Below are 17,845 nucleotides of genomic sequence, written 5' to 3' on the forward strand. Positions count from 1 at the left end.
CCTGGGTCTGGAGACCATCATGGGTCCTTAGAGCTCCTTGTCCCTCTGATTTCTTCAAATATCCCCAGGTAAACCTAGCACAGCTGTGTATCATATAGGGTTCACATCACTTAGATGCCCGGAGTCCCAGACAGAGATCTGGGCTGCCTGTTCTGCACTGCCTAAACCCCAGGGGATGTCTCCAAGGGACTCAGGAAAGATATTAAGTGCATAAAGGTAGCCTGGAGAATTCACACTGACTGAACGCACATATTGTCGTAAAAGAAAAAATTCAACTTTTCCTTTGGCCAAATGTGCACTTAGTGTGTGTTTCTTTTTAGAACACTGGATTTGACAATGCTAGATTTCATGTTTTTTTCTCAAAGCCTTTGACAGTCCACTGTAAGCCTCTAAGTCTACTTTACATAACCACAAGATGACTCAATAAATGTCAGCTAATCTCAGAGTTAAAGATTCACTTCAGGGCCTCAAGGCCCAGAGTTCAGCTCCAAAACCAGCAGCCCATCAGAGACCCTCACAGCAGCACATTTAACACTTTCTTCTCCGCTTTTGTGCCATGGTTTGTGGTTTTCACAAATGGCTAGACTTCATCTGCTACTTGCATTGGTGTAGAGGGAGGAAGGTTTTCCTTCCACGTCTGTATTATCCTGTTCCTCCTCATGTCTGCACCTTTCAGAGTTGCAGTCCTGGTCTCTTCGTGTGTTCTTCATCAGTTTACTTGGTACATTTTGCCATCACATTTTTTCTATTATGTCTTTGACTGTGGTACTACCACCTTAGAGGATTTGCAGAACCTGTTGTGCTAAATGTGGAGCTCACTTAATTGTCTCCTGCCTCTTACTCCTCTGCATCCATGTATTTGTAGCTCCATCACAGCCCCTCCTGCCCTGTGGTCCATGGTTAAAGCACCGCAAGCTGTGCATGCTCCCACCTTCACTTTAACGTGGACTTGTATAACGCTCATGTGTTCTGGCTCTCTTAGTCCTTAATTTTTTTTTTCCACTCACATGAGAACAGAAGAAGAAAAATAACACCGGTGAGACTGAGCAACTGTAAGATACAAGTTCTGGAAGATTTGTATGCCGTTTTGTTTTCTTTTGTAATTACAATAATTACGTTGCCCATGTCACACTGCCACCTCAGAGACAGCTCACAAGGCCTGAGCTGCAGAGATGTCTGCTCATGAAATACTGCTGCATGCAGACAGACCAGCTCCTGAACCAACTTCTAGCCCTGTTGCCGTTTCTGCATGGCCCGTAAGAGGAAGATGTTTGCAAGATGCTCATTTCTTCTCCCTCCCAGCTCGTTCTGAGCAGGGCTAGTGCACATGGCCGCAAAGTGCTCGTTATCGCTGATTACCTGATACTAAGCATGCAAGTGAGGAATCTGTTCCTCTGTAATCAGGACCAGATGAAAAGCTCCCTGACCCGCAGATGTCTGAATAAAACCGTTTGTTCTTGTTCCACGCTGTACCTTGCAGGCGGCTGTGATGACTTGCCCACAAGTCTGGTGCTGCCCTGTGTATAATCAGGGAGCTTCGCTGAGCTTGAAATTAGCCATCTAGAGTATCATCCATCCTCAGCAAAGGCAAGAAGATCTTTATTACATTTAATAGCTGTGTTACTACGTTGTACCGAAATATCTTTAATTGATTACTTCATTTAAGTCATCTTCAATTCAGAGTAAGAAAGCCAGCTCTCCAGATGTTAGCTTTGTAGGCTCTCTGTAGGACTTTGATGTTGTGTTTCTCTGTAGCCACTTTCTCTCTGGAAATGTGGGACGTAACACGATGTGTTTTGAGGAGGAAGAAGGTGTTATTCTGTTTTCTCCTGTACCTTCATATCTCACAAATGGAGTGAGTGGCCCAAGTGGTTACAGAGGGCAATGAATAACCATGGTACATTAACATTATATGTCAATATTATATTGTATCATGACTAACAGTAGATGTGAGGAATACAAGTAGGTTTCATTTTGGCGCCTGGCTACTGAGAAGAGGGAGATGCTTGGCTTTTACCTTCATAGGCGCTGGAAGGGCTCCTCCTCATGTGGTTGCTCTGGCAGGTTTGAGGTGTCTCTGGTCTGCTCAGCTGGAGCTCGCAGCTCACATGTGGATCAAGAGCACAGCTTGCTGTGCCTGGTACATGGGAAGAGTTCCCCATAACTTACAGCTCCAGGGGCTGAGAATCAGACAGACTATTAAAGAGTCTCTGTGCCCTTTCCTCAGGATTTCCTACATCAGTGGGTGTAATAAGACTGTAAAATCTTAAACAATCCTCAAGGAGCTGGTTAATTAAAGTAGTCCAATGCTACAGGACTAGATGGCTCGAGCCACTTCTCTGAATAAAGCCAGCGTTATGAGCAGCAACCCTCTTCATACCTTTGCCTGGCCCCAGGGAGAAGGAAAAGGCAAGGGAATGACTTTCAGACATTCCTTTTAACTTTTTCCAATTGCTACTGGATTTTGCATGTGTTTCTTGGGGCATTTGCAGGAGGTGACACATGATGAACGTCACATCCCTAAGATGTAGGCCTGTGGTAGGCAGTGACTGAGGACACTTCTGCAGACAAGATGGAAGTATCTTGTTGGATACTCTGCAGAAAGATACCCACTGCACAAAACCACTCATCAGAGCGACAGGGCACTGATCACCAACATGCCATCCCAGCGTCGCTGAGCTCTGAGGTGGCCTCTCCAAGTCTGGCTGCCACTCCTGGGCAGCAGGGTATACCTGAGCTGCCACACGGGTGTTATCTTTGCTTCCTAGAGAAGATAAATAGAGAATTTGGCTATGGCACAGTAAGACAGACGCTTCTCACAAATGCTAAATGCATTCATTATTTATTGGTGTTGCTTATTATTTGTGGAGTGCTGGCTTTGTGCTCAGCATTTTAATTAATTCTGACTTCTGTCTCCATAAAGTCTTTCAGGAATATGCCAAAATGGAAAGCAAGAGGTTTTTTTTTGTTAGTGAAGATTAAAAGACCCTGTGAAGTGAAGATGAAAGGACTATTGTCACCCACCATTTCCATTCCAAACACTGTGTTTGGATTTAAAATGTGATGTCAAAGAGGCATTTCCATGACTGTGCATAATCACTTGGGGGCAGTACTGGCTGTGCCAGCTGGTGAGAGGGACCCAGTCAGGAAGACATAGATATTCTGGAAGCTTCACGTGTTACCTCAGGGCTGGCAGATGAATGTGACATCAGTGACCTCAGTGTCACGTACCTTCCTCAGCAGCAAAGTTGCCTATTCTGTCTTTCTTGTCTTATTGCATTTCTCTCTGCCATTTTCTGGAAGCATGACAATTTTGCCCAACAAAGTAACATAACTATATGAAGAGAGACGATACTGCATTGTAGCACTTTTACTTAGGCCCTATTCACGTCTTGTGGGATAGAAAATAATATGGAATTGCCAATGAAGTGCTAATTAACTGTCTACACTCATTTTACTAATGCTAAAACTAGTTTCTGCCTTGATCCACACTCTGGAGAAGGCAGAAAGGTGACAGGCTCTGACCATGGGTTTCAATTCTGAACTCCAAGGTGGTTTCCAGCTCAAAGTCCTCTTTGGGGTCAGTTGTCATCTTTTAGCACATCTCAGTCTAGATGCAGGTCTAGAAGCCCAAGTTTCCCCTCATGACTAAGGCACTTCAGCAATCTGTCTCCAGAACCATCGCACAAAGAAGAAACCATGGACCCAAAGCTGAGTGTGGTGTTTCTCCTGGTAGCCCTGTGCTGGGAGAGGTTTAGTGCCTCGTGGGTTGGGGTTTTTGCTGGATTGCAAAAGAAAACCGGGATTCAGGTGGTGGAGTCCCTGTCATGTCTGGGTCCTCCATGCAGTTTTTCCCCATCATAATATCCATCAGATTCAGGGCTGCTTCTGACTCTCCTCATTGACCTGGTTGCCTTTCCTTTGTCTCCAGCAGATTTTTAGGTTCTGTGTCACTACATATTAAAGGATCATCATTACATGACAATCGTCATTACATGTTAAAGATCCTCCTTTCACTGACCTGGGCTTGCCTTCATTAGTCCAGGGGCCCTTTCCCAGAGTTTGGGGAAGGAAACCTGTGTTCAACAGTTAGTATCTTCCTATGTTTGAGGGCAGCTTTGGTATATGTCTTCATTCCTGGCAAGCCATTTTTGCATATTGGTTTCTTTCTCTCCAGATTGGTTCAGTTGGGTGTTCATGAGGAATCTGAGGATACGTTTTGTCTAGAGGTGACTATGTGGGTGCACACATAACGAAGGAAGAGGCCACAATGAGCTTTCCATGACTGACCTTCCCTGGCGTCTCTGCAAGTCCCTGTTTTGGCCAAGCACCCTGCCCTGTACATAAGGGTAGGTGGGGAAGAAGCACATTTCAAGAATGGATCACTCTGTGTCTGAGAAATGCTTTACACAGCTCTGAAAGAGAGAAATTGTCAGAAATTCTTCAAACCATGAAAAGCCCTCGAGGTCCAGCTCAGATGTTTGGGTATTTCCCACACCCTTTCCTTTTCTAAGTAGAACCGAGTGTCATATTTTCTGAAAATAGCAAATGTCAGCTAGAAATTCAGGCTATTTATGTCCAAAGTAATATATTTTTAGTTTAAAAGGTGCTATTTGGCATAGCTTGAAGAAGCAGGAGTATTTCTATTTTTTAAAAATGAATAAATCAGCTTAATTCTAGCTGTTTAAATTGGAACTTACAAAGTCTCAGAGGGTGATAATTTAGACCTTTTACATTCGCCTTTTTAAAGTCTCAGAGGAGCCCTAAGCACATACGTTTGCTCTATAACAGTTCTGTGTACTTTTACCTGAGTCATCTTCCCTCTGCTTGCAGTGCTCGTTGTTTACTTACACCAAAACACCAGGCTCTGGGGAAGGCTCTGCCGTAAGCAAACCCCGTGTGTTGGGGCCACAACACACTCGCTTCTGGGGGGGCCTGAGCTGCGTCACTTCTACCCCCTGGTAAACAGATAGAGACAAAGTAAATGGCAACAGGCTCAGGGGTTTAAAAGGAAAAGGACACTTGTCATCCCTGTGTCAGCATCAGGCTTCCCTACAAAACCACAACTTTCTACGTAGTTTCCTGTGACTTTAAAAAAGGTGTTTGTTCAGAAATGAACAAATCCTTGTAAAAATGGAGAAAGTGATGATTTTAGGAGACTAAAGTCCCATGTAAAGTGACATTTGACTGCTGGTTGTAGCAGCAGCTCAATTACAATCTGACAGCTACAGCACTTGTCACACCAGCAACTAAACGCATGGCCTGCTGTGACCAACTCAAGGTGTCATAACTGGCCTCAGCAAGTATGGGTGAAAACATCTGTGGGGCCCCTGTGGTTTGGAGGGTGACCCAGGCAAAACGCAGAGAGCTTTGAGCCCCCGAGCTGTGGTTTCTGCAAGCAGGGTGAAGCAGAGAGGCAGGCGGTGTCGGCCACTGGCAGAGGCAGGAGGTCAGACCCTGCTGGGATAGGCAGCACGGATCACAGTGGGAGGATGTCCTGGCTTTGCTGACACCAAGGAGCAGAGCAGGGGGCGGCAGGTTTCCAGAGGATGGGTGGGACAGCAGCGCTCTCCTCACTTGGTAATTTGCAGGGTCATTTCCTCTAATAAGCGCTTTTGCTTTTATGGTCTGTAAGTGGTTCTGCTTCACCTTACTTAAACTAACATTTCCACGGCACTCGTCAATGAAGTATTCAAGTACCTCCATGTAGGAGTAACAGGCTTCTAAACAACACAGCCGATTTAATTTGACTTTGAACCTACTGAGCGCACTCAGCAGGATGTCAGTGTAGGTAAAAGCAGCAAACAGCATCCCCAGAGTTTGCCACCAGTGTCGGAGAGAGCAGGTTTCTGTGTTGGCGAGCGGCCCCTGAGTTCCCCAAACCTGCCCTGGGTTGCCTGCTTCTGCTGCTGCTGTGCTTTGGGCAGCCTGGGAGGGCAGCTCCTCACCTGGCCACGGCCAAAAGTGGGCACCAAAATGCAACAGAACCCATGCAGCGAAATTAAAACAGGCAGCAGTGATGTTCAGATGGATAATGGTCCTGGTAACCTAGAAAATAAATCCTCTTTTGGTCTTCTTGGAGCCCTGGCAGTGCCACGGATGGAGTGGATGGCTCAGGTCCTTTCTTTGGCTGATGTTCGAAAGCTTCACTACAACCCTGAGGTTCAAAGGCCTTGCAGGGTAGCTCTAAACCACACTTCCTTGGTCCTCATAGGCTTCCAAACATCTGGCCTGCAGATCAGTGTATGAAGTAACTGTGCAAAAAGCTCTGGCTTTCCTGCCTTGGTGAACAGAAAAGAGTAAAGGTCGACAAACTCAGGCTGAGCTGGAGCAAGGAAGAGTGAATTCCAGTGCCGAGGGCTCTCCGCTCGCTGCCCCGGCTCCAGCTGCCAAGCATTTAAACCCACAGGCTGTGAGCAAGAGATGGCACGTAAAATATGAGAAGTGGCCAAGTTTATTTAATATGTTGGCTTTTCCATTGCTCTTAGCACTGTTATCAGAACACTTGATTTAGTTACATGGAGCAACGTGGAAAAATACTGGTAAGCATAAAATGAAAAAGCTACTTCCAAGAACAAATTAACTATTAGACCCCTTGCATTTCTGGAAATCTAATAAGGTCCTGATTACCTATAGGACTGATTCAGTTAAAAGTATGCTCAGCTTCATCTTTTACATACATATTGCTCAAAATGCCTTGGGGCAGGAAAATATGAGGTCATCTTGCCAGGATGCCAGCGCTGATAGCATGAGGCTTTTTGAGCTGGCTGCACAAAGGCTCAGTTGCAGCTCCCACGTGGCAGATGTGAAATGGGCAACGCTGGTGTGCTCAGGGTCTGGGATGGGACCACTCAGAAGATGAGCTAACCAGGTCTCCCATATAGGATAGTTCAGCTGGTGGGAAATCCCAAACAAGACAGGTGGTGTGGAAAGCCCTGCAGAGTGTGACCCAGCTGGGCTCTGCAGAGCTCTCCATGTTCATCTCACGCTGGGCTGCAGGAGGGTTTGTTATGAAAGGCACTGCCCAGAGCATCCTGATGGGCATCCCCGGGGCCTGGCAGCAGGCCTGGTCCATGCACTTTGCCAAAGAGCAAGGCTTGCCATGTAGAGGAAAGGGCTAATTTCATGGGGATTGAAATGGATAAATCAGATGTGCTTCCTGCAGCCACCCACCAAGCTTTCCTGCTGTGGTTGCTTTTATAGTCAGTGCAGCATGCCAACATAGTGCTGGGGACCCATGGGCTCACGCCAAAACTGTCTCCGACATGAGAATGAGCAATGAGCAACTCCTTGCTCCCATTTTTTCCTGAACCTTTATATAACCAGGATGGGAAACAGCTGCTCACTGGGAGCTTCTCAGGCTACAGCATTCTGCATAGACCTAGCACAATTTCCTACCCTCATTGTACCTGCAGCTCTTAGACCCTACGTGCCCTGCCCTGCACCCTGGCCTGCTATTCGGTTGCATTTTTGCATTAGTAGAGCAAAATCCAACTTCTTCACCTTTTCTTCCTCCCACTGTCCTTCCCCACTTATCCTTGCTGCTCCCCTTGCTGCCTGCTCTGGCACTGCTCCGATTACAGAGTAAGCCAATTCAACTCACTGAAATGGCAGAGGATTAAGTCAGCAGAACAGGGGACTAGGGGAAGGAGGCATGTGCAGCTGGAAATGGGTGCGGACAGAAAGGGAACCAGGAAAGAGGAGAGCAGAGAAAGATTGCTCCTTGCTGTGGCTGCCAGACCCCTGAGCAGCAGCAGCCGCAGCGTTAGTCTTGTCTGGGGACTCTCCAGCATAAGCAAGCCCAGCAGATTCATGCACAATTCTTTCCAGAAGCTGCTGGTGGAGTTGGTCTCACGGCTCGGACCACGTGCAGAAGCATCACACATTTAAAGAACGATGTTCTGGTTGTGATGGGTTGAACGACGCAGTGCAATGAGAAGGCAGTGCTTGGGAAAGAATCCATTTTGCAAGTTCTGCCTCTCTCTGAGTGCTTTTCCTCCAGAGGGAAGATTCACGGATAGAGGAGGAAATTGAAAACTGTCGGGCATGGCAGAATTCAAACTGGTCTTTCAACTTGCTGGGCCAGCTGAGCAAGAGCTTTGCACACCAGTATTTCAAGACCTTTGAAAGGATTTTCCTTTTCAGAAGGCAAGCTACCTAACCCCAAAAGGTGATTCCTCCCTGTAAACAGGAAAGTTAGAAAGTCACTCCCATAAGCACTGTGTGCAACCTGTGCAGTGCAAAGGCCAGCAAGGCAGGAGGCAGAACGTCAGTCTGCAAGCATTTGCTACAAAACATAAGACAAAAAGAAGTGACATTCCCAAAATGTTTCTGAAAGAAAGCCAGGGGTGACTGCACCAGCCTGCTATGGTGTGCTGGCACTCAAGACTGATATTTGATGCTGCCTGAGTTTCCTTCTCCTCTCAGGTGTATTTCATCATCCGGCGAGGGCCACCCGGGAGGAGGAAGATGAGGTCAGCATACCAGGGCTGGGTGGGAGCTGCGTATGCTTACCTGCAAAGAATCACAAGATGACTTGGTAAAACAGAAGGAAAGAATTCAAATGGAAGTACACGAGGGTGATGGAAAGGGAGAATTTAATCTTCTGCTGTTTTTATTCTGACTTTTTTTTTCCCACTAAATTCCTTTGACTATCCAGGTACAAACATAGCATTATCTGAATTGACTCAAAGGGGCTCTAAGCTCTCGTAGCCCTGAAGGGCAAAGGAACTGCACAGTAGTTTAAAACAAACTAACACTTTCATGGGATTTGTTCCTGTCTATGTCAAGAAGGAGCTTTTCCCTGAGAGGAGATGAAGCATCTCCAGTGTTGTGCAAACCATCTATACTCACCATGGCTTGGGAAGTATGTGCCAGGACAGATCTCAGGCTCAGCTAAGAAACAGCAGTGAAGGCTATCATTAACAAGATGCTGCAGCTGACTTTCGTTAAGATGTTATTGATCCCTGAGCACCTCTTCCCCTTTCCTACCAGGAAGCTCCCCAACCCAAGCATGGGCCTGATCCGTGGCTGCATGCTATGACTTCTCTGTTGCTCCTGTGTGAGCTAGTTCATCTCATGGGCTCCAGCAAATTAAACAGGAAAGAAGTGAACCATTTTCTTTGAGCAAGCTGAATTGCTCCATCACATTGTCTGAGGAGCAGCAGAGCCAGCATTGTGTAGTGATGAAGACCTCTGTCCAGAAGTGAGATCTAAGGAGACAGTAATCTACAGGGAAGTATGGGAGGGGTAAAGAAAGAACCCCTTAACCCTGTTCGCCTGTGGCCTGGACAACATCTCTAGGGGTGCAGCCAGGTATTATATTTAAGCTGGTTTAAAACTACTGCCCAAAAGAGCCATGCAGACCTCTCCCCTTCCCACTGGGCTGCTCACCTGCCACTTTCCTTGGAGCAGCGCTGATGCTTGCTTTGACTTGGTGGTGAGCAGTTAAGGGCGTTAGAAAGAGGGAAAACAACCCAACAGGAAGAAAACGAAGATTTTTCTGTTCAATGAGTAAGATAAATCAGCTAATGGAGGAGTCAGATGAATGCCAGCTCCAGCCTGACGAGATTGGAAGAGGCAGCTGCTATTAGCGCGGCACGGCCTCACTGCAGAAGAGCTGTCGGCAGCAAAGACGTTGCACTTGTGTTCCAGGGTGAATACAGAGAGCCTGTCTCTTCAGGCTCACATATCTATTTGCTGTAGCTCATATATCCATCACCGTGGTACTTAGGGCCCAGGCTCAATAAAGCTCAATCAGGCGATGGCAGGGTACTTTTCTGAGTGCCATGCTGAGCAGGGGGACGTGTACAAAGTCTGGACAGCCTGAACCAGTGAAATAACCACAAAATGAGCTCGGTTCACTGGTCTGGTTCGTGTAAGGTTATCCTTTCAAAGTGAAAGAAATGTTATCTTCAGCTCTTGTATGAAAGGGCCACAAACCTTGTTTTCTCTGTTGTTGTGTGTTTTTATTTTGCATTTCATTTTGTGGCTTTTTACAGAGACAGCCTTCAGGACTGTATCCTCCTGCGCTGAGTAGGATCCTACTGAAATTACTCAGTAAAACCCAATTCGCTTTCAGGTCAGCACTGAAAGGGAAAGGGGTGCTCTGACAACCTGCTGCACTTTTCCACTGCTCTTGAAACAGTATTTGAGACCCCACAGCCAGATGTAACTCAATATTGCACTCTGTAGGACAGTTCAAGGGCACCTATAGAGAGCTCGCGACTTGGCATTAGGGGATCTCTAGTTTCCCTTGTTGCCCCTGCTTTGTTTCCTCTCTTATGGCCAGGACAGCGAGCAAATTACACTTCCACTCCCCACCCCACTGGGCGACCTCCCACCAGCCAGGTCACCTCGCAGAGCGATGTAAATAGGTGTCCATACGTGGCATGAATAATGAAGCCTTAAAAATCTCGCTGGAAATCCATTGTCACACAAAACGGACCATAGAGATAAGGAACAGGTAATCGGGAGCAGTCTTTTACTCTCTGCACTTCCCCATAAATGCCAGCCAGGATTCAGGAAGGATTAAGTGTTTCTACAGGAACCAGAGCATTTGCAAACACAGCACTAAACAGCTGCTAATGTTTTGTGCAGGCAGCTCAGGCCACAGCCCACTGCTTGGGTTCATTTACTCCTTTGCATCCCAAAACATCGCTGTGAAAGGGCACAGGACTTCCCCAAGGTCTCTGATGTACGGGTAGCACTTTGCCTCCAATAGCAGTCCCAGTAAGTGGGATTTTGCAACTTTTTTCTGTTATCTCACAGAATCCTGGGGCTGATGGTGCCTAATTGCTACTATTCCAAGCTATCTATGTATGCTAAAAGAGTCTGATTATGGTTTAATTTCTGAGTCAACAGTCCGAGCAGGGTATCATCCCAGTCTAGTCAAAATCAGATTCTGAAGAACAATTCTAACCAGACTTAGTACAAACTGTATTGTGTATAGTTACCAGGAAAGGTCTTGCTAGAGTCCTGCTAAAAATAATTCATAGGATGTTTTTGTTTTTGTTTTCCCAGTTAACAGCTTATTTCATGAAAACTGGTTCAATTTACAAAGGCGGAGAGACTTGAGTACTTACTGCTGACAGAGCATTTGTTTGGTATGCACAGTACAGAAATAAAAATAGTTTGCTTGTGTGTTTTTCTAGATGGTAATATGCTATTCAAGGCTGAGTTTTTGAGTTTTTGAAGATTGATGTTACACACCGTGTGCAGAGGATCGCAAGCACTGTGCTCAGTTCCCTCCTGCAACAGACTGAGCCCAGCTAACAGGTACTCCTCAGGGACTTACACAGCTGTAACACAACAGCATTTCAGCCTGAGGATAAGGGAATAGTGTTATCCCGCTTCTCTGAGGCAGCATAGGGACGGAAAGGCTTAGAAGGACATTTAATATTTGATATAACCCATTGTAGCTGGGGGCTGCTCTCCTGCAGCGCCCACCCACCCGCCTGCACGCCCCTGCTTTGCAGGCAGCAGTTGCACAACCCCGGCGGGGGCAGCTGCATGGGGCTGGTGGAATGGAAAATTACGGCTCTTTGGTGGGTTGGTTTTTGAGTGGATCAGCTGCAAGAGCTGCCTCGGTGGCCCCAGCGCAGGCACGGTGCAATGCAAATGTAGACAGCAGCAGGGGACACGGAAAAGACAAGGGTCACCCCGCTGCCTATAGCCCACAGCTAACAGCTGTGGGGTGAAACAGCTCCAGCAGCAAGGCCAAAGAAGACCTGGCCAGCACTGGAGGTCCTGTGCATCACCTTGGTCCCACCAGAGCTCCTGAAAGTGTTTTACATACCCAGTAAGTGTAATTTGCTCTGCAGCTTTTTTTTCTTTTTTTTTCTTTTTTTTTTTTTTTTTTTTTTTTTTTTTTTTTTTTGTGCCATAGCTTTATACTCTTCATAATGCCTGCTGTTTTCTTGAAACAATTATAACACTTAAAATAACACTCATGTATTTGATACCAGGCCAGAACATTTGCTGAAGATAGTTTGAGAGATAATATACACTGATGCTTATTTTAAGAATCAAGGCTTTAAAAGGTATAATGAAACCTCTGCAAAGGGACAAGACTTCCAAAATCACAAGAAGCGAGTGCACATTTACGCCTTCTCTTTTCTTTCTCTGTCCTCTTCCCAAGAATTTTCCCATTGCAGTGACAGCTCAGGAAATGACTGATGATCCTCAGCTACCCTTCAGCTGCTGGTGGCAAGGAAAAAGATGTGGATGAAGATTTGGGGGGATGGGGAATTGTGTGGTGTGAGGAGTATGAAGATCGCTTGGGTGTTGGGGAGAAGGTTATGGTCAGTTTTCATCAATCTCAAGGCTGGAGGAAAAGGAGTTAAAGCTTCCAGAACGGTAGATCTCTCACTCCGTGTGCTGCTCTGTTGTTCCCAAGCTTAAGCACAGATTTAATCTCGCTCAAAGACAAGTTACAATTAGTAAATAATACAGAATTAGGCTCTTAAAGAGATCTGCTAGTAAGGCAGTTCTCAGAAGACAACACTGAGTTAAAGCACCGCAGGTAAAGCTCATCTCGGCTCGGGGTGTCAAGGTCCACCCTCTGTTACTTTAACCTCCCCACACCCCCACTCATTTGCAACTGGGGCCAAAAAAAGCCCAGCAGGGCAGCCTGGATGCACGTAGGCTGCCAGCCTGCTCCCCAGCCCCAAACACCAGCAAAGGGGCTGGAGATCTACGTGAAGAGCTATGTGGGAAGGCAGTGTGAGGGGATGCATTAAAACCCGCGTGATCCCTGCAGCACAATTCTCTTTTCTTTCTCTCCTCTCCACTGCTGGAGACTAAAGAGCTCATCTCCACAGGGCTCGCCTCCATTGGGCTCGTCTCTGCAGGGCTTCTCTCCATAGGGCTGAGGACGCTGAGTCTTCCACAGGCTCCATGTGTTTCTGTTATTTCCCCCAGGATCTGTTGCAGTTTTGTAAACTTTATAGGAGAATTTTAAGACGGTTTGAGCATCTTTGGAGGAAGCTGATAAATATATGGGATAAACTAGAGGAAAATCCAAAACGTTATGTGACTTCCTTACCAGTTCCTGAACTTGCATTTCACTTGTGCATTAGAAATGGGCTGTTCATCTGAGTAATAGATTTTTTCCTTCTTCTGGGTAATAATACACTTCCTTCAAAGGGTTGTGAAAGCCAGTAACGTTAACTGCTGCAATGAAACAAGCCCTCGGTCTGGGTGTGAAGTCTCTGGTATATAAACATTCGCTCTTTATTTCTTCCTTAGACAAATAAAACCACTTGAACCAGCATGCTGCAGGCTGGGTAAATCTCATCGGGAGCTGTTTCATGCAGATGGCTTCCGAGGGGGGCAAAAAACTTCGGTGTGGTTTCTATGTCAACAACTGGCAGGATTTGGGTATTTTGCTCGAGGACGGGAGTCTCCAGAAGGCTGCGGGAGGATTTATGGAGCGTGCGGTGCTGACACTCGCCCAGCTGTCCCTCCTGCCGGGCCGGGGGGGCTGCAGGTCCCCAGGCAGTGCAGAGGGGCTGGGGGGCTTCGGGGGAAGCTATAGCATCTCTGCTGTCCTCTGTGCTGGGTGCTCTGTCCGCGATCCTCATCTGGTTTTGGGGGAAAGGTTTGTCCGTACAAGAGTCTGCTGTACTTTCTGACAAGTCTGCAAGAGGTAAGATGGATGTTTTCTCTAATGAGTTTCCTTTTCTGCTCTTTTCTTCCCCTTCGGTCCTTAAGTTACAAACCCTTGCTCGCATCCCGCTGCGTCCACCAGCTTCTGCATGCCAGGCACTGCTGCTGCGTGTCCCCAAAGCAGACGTGTTTTGGGAGCTTGTGACAGTCGCCGAGGGGAGGTCGGTGCTGCCTGGGACACAAGCAGGGGTGCTGGGGCTGCCGCTGGGTTGAGCACAGAGGCTGCTCCCTGCGGATGCTCCCCAGCCCCTCTCCCGGGCAGCCCTCTGGTTTCGGGCACCAGTTTACCCACGGGATTTTGGAATCCATTACACAAGCACATTTTTTTGCGGTGGAAGTGAAGCCAGCGTGTAGCATTTTCTGCTTCATTTACACCCACAAGCTCCCAGTCTCACAAAGCCGCTGCCTCCTCAGCTCCTGTTCCTGGCATCGCTCTTTGCAGGGACACATGGGGCCTCGCACATCAGGCCACAGAAAATCCGGCTCGGGGCTCCTGTAGGAAAAGAGCAGCTGTGTGGAAAGATCAATAAACACGACCAGTTGCTCCAAGAGTCATAAAATGGAAAGGCTCCGCAGAAGAAAATTTGTGGCAGGGGACCCCGGCTCCAGACACGGCGGGAGAAGTCCTGGGAAATGCAGTAATCAAGGGGAGGCCTCAGACGAGCTTTGAGTCAGTGCTTCCACACGTAAAAATATTTGTTTTAGGAGAGGAAACCAGAAGGGTAGGAGCAAATACTTACCTATGCAAAAGGAAAGCTTGTTTATGCTTTGTACATTGGAGAAATTGTTCGTGTGTGGTTAATCTGTGTGGAAATGCAACATTTGCAGCGCTGCCAAGTGACTCAGGTGAGCTGCTAATTGCTGGCTCACCCAGGGAGGTTGAAGTGTCTGGGGCTGCTTTGGTTGGCTTTATTCTCTCTATCCACCAAAAAAAAATGTACAAAACTTACTGTTCCAGTGAAGTTTTCTTCTTTCTATCTGTTTTTTTCCATGTAGTTCTTTGCTCCTTTGCTTAATCCGTGTGTTTCCTTCAGGTTTTTCGTAGCACAGAGGACAGCATAATCCCTTCCCAAGGGATTTCCTTGCTCACCCCCCTGCCCTCATGGCAGCTCTCTCCTCCCACTGCCTTGCCCTCCCCATCGCTCACATCTACCCCAGCCTGGTCCAGTCCTGTTCTCCTACCCTGAGTCCTGCTGGATGTTCATGCCCACCTCTGCCTTGCTCTGCCACCACTCTGGGGACCTTCATTTCCCCCTGAGAATGGATTTGCAGGGGGTCAAAGGGTGAGAGTCTGCAGCCCCTCACAGTGCAGCACACACGTCATGTTGAGCGTCAGGGCCTTTGATGGAAATCTGCAGTCCAGCAAAGACGTCTGTATAATGTGTTGTGTCACTACAGCTACAATCATAGTGCGATGATCCAGGCTAAGTTCCCTGCATTGAGTGCTCTGCTCTCAGTCTGTTCCACAGACTTTTGCTCATACAGTTTCACATCCAAAGCCCACTGAATTCCCGTTCATTTCAGTGGGCTTCCACTCTGCCTCATTGTGGCTAATCACTGAATGGTTTGGGTTGGAAGGGACCTTAAAGATCACCCAGTTCCAACCCCCTGCCATGGGCAGGGACACCTCCCACTAGACCAGGTTGCCCAAAGCCCCATCCAGCCTGGCCTTGAGCACCTCCAGGGATGGGGCATCCACAGCTTCTCTGGGCAGCCTGTGCCAGGGCCTCACCACCCTCTGAGTGAAGAATTCAATTTCACAGATAAGAGCTACAGGATTTTTCAGATTCTTTGATTCTGCCTCCAATGAGTCTTAAATTCTCCTAAAATAAACCTCACTGCTATGCAGTATCTTCACTGCTGCATTCCCTTTGGGACTGGAGAGTGCCAGGCAGTGTTTGGGTACGTGCTTTCACCTATCATGTTCTTTCCCTTCTCTAGTAAGTGTGTCCCGTGTCACCATGGGGTGCTGCAGTGACAGTTACTGAGTGCTGCATCGCTGTATGAGCTAGATTGAACCAAAAGCCCTTTTATACCGGTGTGCTGCAAGCTGCCTGTCCTCCTGCAGGCTGTCAAAAGGGTGATGCTACCTGAAGCCTGTGTGCTGTGGCACAGGCCTGAGGTCTGTGAGCCCCCAGACGACTCCTCGCAGCAGCACTGTACTCACACACATGGTTTTCTAAGGGAATGGTCCAGCCCTGCTCAGCTTGGAGAGCAGCATTTCTGTTCCCTGCTTGCACTAGATGGACCCTGCCATTGCCTAGAAGCAGAGGAAGCACATGAAGTTCTTGATTAAGAATTACTGCCATGGATGTCATTCATGGATGAAAACTCTGGGTCTGTGTTTAATCACACGTGGTTGGAAACACCATAAGAAAGGTTATTTTCAGCTCTAGCTTTAATTTATTTATTTATTTATTTTAGGGATCAGAGAGACCATGTTGCTATTCAACATGTATTCACAGTGATTGCACACGACCACATGCTCTGAACACGAACGTGACTGGCTGTGAACCTGGGGTGAAGCAGAAGTGAATCAAGTAACTAACCAGTCTCTCAGTCCTGACACTGGTGTGAGAACCCAGACCAGTGATGGAGGCACCCAGACCTAACTGGAAAGATGTCAGACAGGTGTGGATACTTGTCACATTCTTATCTAGCTTCCTGGCTGGAGTATGGGAATTCTGGGAAGGTGTAGGGGAGCCATAGGATTCTGCCTATAGACAAGGATTTTGTCTCATGTGTAGGATGGGCTATGCCTCCCTAAAATTTGGGACTTGCTGCATGTCCTTAATGCATCACATTCCCTGTGCAAGATGTGCACGTGCATATTTCTAAAGACACAGCTCTTCAGTTATATGCCCAGCTGCTCAGGGAGAGATGGGCACCAGGATTTCCTTGCAGCCTTTGTAAGTCTCTTCCAAACTCTTTTGCTTTTCAGTGGGTTAGTACAATCACGAAGCAAATCTCAAATGAATGAAGAACAATCAAACATGTCTAAGTGGTGAGTGGCTAATTGGTACTTGTCGACATTCTTCCAATTTGCAGTATCATTCCTGCTGGTAGCATGAGTCATCTGCTCTCAGAGGGGCCACAAATCTTGTCGGAGACTTTTGTATTTAATTATATATTTTTGTTTCTCCTCTCATAAGGATACTAGCAAGTTGTCCTATAGCGTTTGAAAAGAACATCAACAATTTACTGTATCTGTTAGCATTCCCTGTTTCTCGTGCATTTTTTTGTACTCTAAATATAACTGCCCTTTACATTCCAACACACAAACATAAGGAGCAGTATAATTTGACAGTCCTTGATACCGGTCTCTCTGCATACTCCATTTCCATAGCCCTAAAAGGACATAAGCAGAACTCACTTCCAAGGGTTTACAAAGCAGTTCTGATAAACAGTCTGTTATTCGGATAAAAAGTTGATGAGTTGGATGAATATTTTCAGATGGAATGCTTAAAGGGAAGGGAATAAAGGGCAACAATTTATGCTTATTAGAAACATTTAAGGGGCCATATCAAAAATATTTATATTTTGTGAGTCTTTTTATATTGTTATGGTAAGCAAATGAAGATATATTATTTTTATCGATTCCCTGCTCAATTAAGGCTTCCAAATCTCAGAATTTCTCTCTCTATATATATTTATTTTATTTTATTTTATTTTATTTTTGGAAGAAAGTACTAATTATGCAATTGCTGACCATCAGACAGGTGATCAAGAAGTTTTATGTCTCATGAAATGGTGTTACTGTAGTCTATTCAAAGCACGTATAACAGTCGAAGACATAAGTACTGAGTGAGTTTGTGGGAAGATGAAGTCTCCTGGAGACAAACACCCTAAGGCTTTTCCTGTCTGCTGTGGCACAGAGGATTGTTGCACTTCTGTGTGTCCTAGCTGAGGTCTGTGAGATGAACTTGGAAAAGGCTCTAGATATTTTTAATCAGAGGATTTTAACAAGCTTCCCACCTAGATGGGAATTCAGTGAGGCTGTTTACAGCTGTGGGTGAGCTTCTGTGGCAGAACAGCGCAGCAGCAGCAATCTTTGTGTGCTCCGTGGAACGCAGGCAGCATTTGAATGGCAGCTGTGTAATGAATCAGCTTCACAGGAGCAGGCTCAGCACCCTTTGCTGCAAACCTATCTTCAAGGAAATTGGTGCCAGCTTTGCAC

General features: G+C 46.7%; 1 protein-coding gene across 3 annotated transcripts in view; it reads left to right on the forward strand.

Annotated features, from left to right (window-relative positions):
• Positions 1–17,845, forward strand: part of SPATA13 (spermatogenesis associated 13) — a 158,990-nt gene that overhangs the window by 70,290 nt on the left and 70,855 nt on the right. The window contains exon 1 of one of the 3 annotated variants that reach the window (XM_048072805.2): positions 11,556–11,800. The exons of the other annotated variants lie outside the window; for them this stretch is intronic. The gene's annotated coding sequence lies outside the window, so the exon portion shown is untranslated. Of the gene's footprint in view, positions 1–11,555; positions 11,801–17,845 lie in introns of those variants that run through there. 3 annotated transcript variants of the gene reach the window in all.

The sequence above is a fragment of the Anser cygnoides genome, chromosome 1 (genome assembly GCF_040182565.1).
Source record: "Anser cygnoides isolate HZ-2024a breed goose chromosome 1, Taihu_goose_T2T_genome, whole genome shotgun sequence".
Classification (NCBI taxonomy): domain Eukaryota; kingdom Metazoa; phylum Chordata; class Aves; order Anseriformes; family Anatidae; genus Anser; species Anser cygnoides.